The sequence below is a fragment of the Salvelinus namaycush genome, chromosome 2, assembly GCF_016432855.1.
Source record: "Salvelinus namaycush isolate Seneca chromosome 2, SaNama_1.0, whole genome shotgun sequence".
Lineage (NCBI taxonomy): Eukaryota > Metazoa > Chordata > Actinopteri > Salmoniformes > Salmonidae > Salvelinus > Salvelinus namaycush.
The window spans coordinates 43,077,355-43,083,542 of record NC_052308.1 but is presented as its reverse complement, the minus strand read 5'-3'; the positions used below and the strand labels follow the sequence as shown (position 1 = coordinate 43,083,542).

At 36.1% G+C, this 6,188-nt stretch overlaps 1 long non-coding RNA gene across 1 annotated transcript; it reads right to left on the bottom strand.

The window, feature by feature from the left end:
• Window positions 1-5,124: 5,124 nt before the first annotated feature.
• LOC120063461 lies at window positions 5,125-5,676 on the bottom strand. The gene is made up of 3 exons (XR_005478505.1): window positions 5,588-5,676; window positions 5,341-5,397; window positions 5,125-5,212 (listed from the first exon to the last, which is right to left on the bottom strand). It is a non-coding gene; the product is annotated as an uncharacterized LOC120063461 (long non-coding RNA).
• Window positions 5,677-6,188: the final 512 nt, after the last annotated feature.

Here is a 6,188-nt window from a genome sequence, read left to right as displayed (position 1 = left end):
GCAACGGCTCTTTACAAAAGACAATAATAACGTATTTCTAGAGGACCAATTGAGCAGTACAGTGTTTGCAGTGTTTACAGCTATAGACATTTGTTTTACCCTGAATTTGGACAGAAGTAGGTTCACTGTATACGGATTTAAACTGCCAACCTTCAGCACTGTATTGTATTCATCATTTATCAGTCATTCCTGTTGAATTCATAGTGTCATATGGATACGCTATCAGCTAATGTTACGTTTGATTGATAAGAATAAATACCATGATTATTATTATATTTTTCCAGGGTAACTAAAAACTCATAATTATGATACTGACCTTGGGCTTTGATGGATTGGAAGGTATCTAGAAATTATAAAATATGTTATCGTCTGACATTCTAAAAAAACAAATTCTACATGAGATACCTGAACACTTCACACAAGTTGGTAAAGTGGCATAATCTACTGTAATGCATTAATGGGGATCAAGCAATGGCCATCATTTTCTGAACAAAATGTAAAATAATGATAGCGAGAAATAAATAAGATGATTAATGGAATAAGATACAAGACACTCATCATAGTCATGAGATTCAAAAATATCAAGAGTTCCTAAAGTAAAAGACTAAAAGAGGGGAGAGAAGAAGAGGAATATCCTGTAGCACAAACAGATTATGAAACTGTAGAAATGTAGAAATAACTCACCAAAAAGGAAGATGACCAAGAACAGATGACCAGCCATATCAGGGATGAACAATGCCATTTGTCAGACAGCTACATACTGTTAGTCTGACTTCACAGTAAGGTGTGTGACTGAGTCAGAGGATTGTTTGAATAGAGAAGTAGATGTGGAGCTTGTTCACTACAAAACCACAGAGAGCAGAAACCTAAACAACAGACTCATACAGCAAGCGTGAGCTAATGTTTCAGGGGTAAGGGTATCTGAACAATCAGAATAATTTATCGGTCATAATCTCTCCTCCATATGCATTTGGACAGTGAAGCCCAAAAAATATATATGGCTCTATACTCCAGTATTTTAGATTTAAGATAGAATGTTTATATAAGGCGACAGTACAGAATGTCCCCTTTATTTGAGGATATTTTCATAAAGTATTCATACCCCTTGACTTAATACACATTTTGTTGTGTTACAGCCTGAATTCAAAATGTATTAAAAAATTATTAAATCTCACACATCTACACACAATACCCCATTATGACAAAGTGAAAACATGTTTTTTGTCATTTTTGCTACATTTTTGAAAATGAAATACAGAAGTATCTCATTTAGATAAGTATTTACACCACTGAGTCAATACTTTGTAGAAGCACCTTTGGCCGCGATTACAGCTGTGAGTCTTTCTGGGTCTCTAAGTCTCTAAGAGCTTTCCACACCTGGATTATGCAACATTTCCCCATTATTCTTTTCACATTTCTTCAAGCTCTGTCCAATTGGTTGTTGATCAGTGCTAGACAACCATTTTCAGGTCTTGCCATAGATTTTCAAGTAGATTCAAGTCAAAACTGTAACTCTGCCACTCAGGAACATTCACTGTCTTCTTGGTAAGCAACTCCAGTGTATATTTAGCCTTGTGTTTTAGGTTATTATCCTGCTGAAATGTGAATTCATCTCCCAGCGTCTGGTGGAAAGCAGACTCGACCAGGTTTTCCTCTAGGACTTTGCCTGTGTTTAGCTCCATTACATTTATTTTCTATCCTGAAAAACTCCCCAGTCCCTTAATGATTACAAGTATACCCATAACAAGATGCAGCCACCACTGTGCATGAACATATGGAGAATGGTACTCAGTAATGTGTTGTATTCTATTTGCCCCAAACATAACATTTTGTATTCAGGACAAAAAGTGAATTGCTTTGGCACAATATTTGCAGTATTACTTTAGTGCCTTGTTGCAAACAGGTACAAGCTTCATTCTTTTCACTCCGTCATTTAGGTTAGTATGGTAGATTAACTACAATGTTGTTGATCCATCCTCAGTTTTCTCCTATCACAGCCATTAAACTCTGTAACTGTTTTAAAGTCACCATTGGCCTCATGGTGAAATCTATATGAGTGGGTTTTTTCCTCTCTGGCAACTAAGTTAGGAATGATGCCAGTATCTTTGTAGTGAGTGGGTATATTGATACACCATCCAATGTGTAAATAATAACTTCACCTTGCTCAAAGGGATATTCAATGTCTGCTTTTTTACCAATAAGTTTCCTTCTTTGTGAGGCATTAGACAACCTCCCTGTTTTTTTGGGTGAATCTGTGTTTGAAATTCACTACGCGACTGACCCGACTTTACAGATAATTGATGAGGTAGTCATTAAAAATCATGTTAAACACTATTATTGCACACAGAGTGAGTCCATGTAATGTATTATTCGACTTATTTTGGATTTACATAACAAAGGAATTGAATACTTATTGACACTTTTTTTTTCATTTTTTTTTTTTCAACATAATTCCACTTTGATATTATGCGGTATTGTGTGTAGGCCAGTAACAAAAAAATCTAAATTTCATACATTTTAAATTCAGGCTGTAACATAACAGAATTTGGAAAAAGTCAAGGGGTGTGAATACTTTCTGAAGGTATTGTATGTTTTACCATTTAGATATAAAAACACTTTATGTATATAGTCCCCCCAATTCAAGAAGTCATAAGTATTTGGACAAATTAATTTATAGTGTATTAAAGTAGTCAAACATTATGTATTTTGGTCCTAAATTCTTTAAACCCAATAAATGCATCAAGTTTGTGACTCAACAAACTTGAGTTTGTATGCATTTGCAGTTTGTTTTGGTTGTGTTTTGGATTATGTTTTGCCCAATAGGAAATTAATTGTATCCAACTGTTATGGAAGGAGGTATCAAACAGTCAACATAATATACATAAATACAGTAGATTTAGCATTTACTAGGGAGAAGAAATAAGAAAAATGCTCAAAGGGGAGTATGCCCCGGACCCCTCCAAAAACCCCAAAATAAAAATATTAATACAGTAACAGATTTTATGGATAGACATGTAACAGAAGTCAGTTGTCCATGTGTAATACAGTAGATATATTACCTGTTAGGCAACTTATTTACAGGAACTGGATGTGTGATAAAGGATATCATATGAGAAAGAATGTATTTGTGTGAGATGTGTGAGACATAGCTACAGAGAGCCAGTGGTGTAGTTTCAGTGTGCCTGCAGACTGTACAACCCATCCGGCTGGGCTGAGGTTGCTGGTCTGTCGGGGATTGAGCTGTATACGTGGTACGTATCAGACTAGAGGAAAGAAACAGATTTACTTTAGGGCTTTGAATCTACAGTACAGTAAATGTAATTCATAAGGTTTGTTTATGAGGATGTAACACCAATCTTAAACTGAAAGTCATGAAACACAGTGAGAGAAAGAGAGATACTTTTATCCTCTAGTCAGTCTGTCTGTGAAAACAATGCTACATATAATGTTAATAATATAACAATATAATATATTACAATGAATAGGACATTTGTGCTGTACTTACATGTTTATTTGCAAATGCCTGTGTATCCACATCAACGGGACCTGCACATCACAGAGAGAGACAATTCCATGAGTAAGAGGTTGTGTATGTATGTATGAGTGTGTGTTTGAGGGGGGTCATGTGTATTTTACATGTCTGCATTGCATGTGTGTTACTTAGTCGAGTTTGCCCTATTGCGTTAGTAACAGCCAAACAGAAGAAGTGCAAGTAACAGGGCTTGATGTCATTTCACACTTCTCCTTATGTCTCAAACCACCCTGCAGATCTACAGCTCTATTCTCACACTGCTGATGCTCAGACACATTAATTTCTGTTTTAAGTGTCATATATGCATTTTGATATGGTTGATAAGGTTAGGCCCAACGTTTAAGCATGTACAGTAGCTGTGCACTTGCAGATGGTCCCAAGTTCTGAGGGACAAACCTGAGGGCATGAACGTGGACAGTACAGAATGGATCTGAGAATCGATTCCAGCACCTGAATCCACCTATAGTAGAGAGAGAAGAAGAGAGAGAAGAGACTTTTTATCCTATACTCTAAAAACTGTCTGTCTATTCAACTCTCTAACTCGTGACATGAACGGCACCCTCTGTATTACATGAAGTGTTTGTCGGTTTTGTGTCATTCTGAGGTCTACACATGTCCAATGCAAGATGTAGGTTATTTGATAAAACATTGTTTATACGACTAAACTCTGTACCTACTTAGGAACACATTTACAAGGTTTAACATTAATTAATGTATTAAGAAATTATTTCTGGTGACAAACATCTTATTTGGTAATAAATACAAATTACCATATAACTCTGTAAATAAATACAGCTGTTGGCTTGATACTTTGAACATTCATATGTTGAAGCACTACTAATGTAACATTAAGGTCTTGATCCTCAGATCAGACAGTCAGAGGGCAGAGGATGCTGGTGAGAGGAGTTATAGGAGGACGGTCTCATTGTAATCGTTGAAATGGAATGAATAGAATGTAGTCAACATGTAGTTTTGATGTGTTTGATTTGTTTGACTCCGTCCTATTAAATCCATTACAATCATTACAATGAGCCTGTCCTCCTATAACTCATCCCACCAGCCTCCTCTGCCAGAGGGGTATATGTGTACAGATACCACTGTAATAAAGAATATTCACCATGACTCCGCTGCTCACCGCTCCCATAGACACCAAATTATCTACAACTGAAACACAATGAAAATGGAATTACAGTGTTTGTACATGCCTGTATATAGTTAGGTAAGTTGTATGTGTGTCTATGTTGATGTATTTTGTTTGGAACATACATTGGCTGTGATCATCCTGTCTGGCTGTAGGTCTGTACAACATAAAAGTATAAGAAGGTTGTGGTAAGAGCATCTCATCATGGACAATACAGAACTAAAGGTTGATACAATCTGCATCATATTCACAAGGAGAATTCTTACCTCTGGGAATAGTTTTTCTCTGAAAAACAAATGAGGCTAAATTAATTATATTGAATATAGTCTAACCTATACAATATGATCACAATGAGATGATAAATTAACCCATGCCAAAGGAACTTACATTAATATCAGCACGGTAAATTTGCAAATGATTTGTTTTGCAGAATCAAATGTACTCACTGATCCTCCTGCAGAGACAGACAGCTGTCAATCCTACCAGGAACACGGCCACTCCAGAAGCCACACTCACTGCTGCCTGCCATAATTGCCCCACTATTTGGTGACATGATGACATCGGGAGAGGTCATTAGCTCTTGGACCACATTATTGTTCTTCTAAGATAATTTGCACAGCTCTGTTTTCATATGTGTGAGAAAAGACAGCTCGAAAAGGATACTTACCCAGAATGCTTTCTTGACTGTTTGATTCCACATCACTTTCTGTGGAGCTTTGACCTCCTGGGCACATGCAAGAGAGAAGGACAGTTTAATAACAGAGTTATGTAAATATTTCTAAGAATAAACAAATTGTTTGATTAATCCTAAACCTTTGACTGAATTTACATTTGGCTATATTTGCAAAACTGGTTTATGCTTTAATAGACAAAAATATTTAGCAAACTAAATGAAACCTATTGGCTATACTTACTTTCAGTTGGACTCGCTGGGGTGTCAGTGGTCAAAGTACAGCAAACAGTCGACCCTGATGCAAAGCAAATCATTGGATCTGATTATACAAAAATACATTTAAATGGGTTGATTTTAATCAATCAAATATCAACCTCTTTTTGTAATGAGGCAAATTTGTGATGGGAAAAAAACATGGAGAAGATAAGCTACTCTATTTGTTTTACTTATATTTGCTAACTAGATAAAGATGACTAAGAGACCTGATAAAGGATTCACAGCCGTGCTAGGGGTCAAAGGGGAGGTCAAACCTGGTGAGGAGAGATTACTCATATTACACAAGAACAAATGTAAATTAATATAATATCTAAGGTATTTCAATAAGCAGAAAGAGAGAAGTACAATACACATTACCTACAAATCAGATGGACTAAAAATGGTTAAAAATCTGGACTGAAATTACAAGCAGCTATGAATCTATTAGTTAACCGGTCAGAGCTTTAGTGAATGAATGTGAACAAAGATATTGTACTTGCAAACTAAGTTTAAATTGGTGGATCTACTTACTTGTAGTTGGTGTCACTGTGGTGTCTGGGGTAAAGGTAGAAGTAACAGTCGAAACA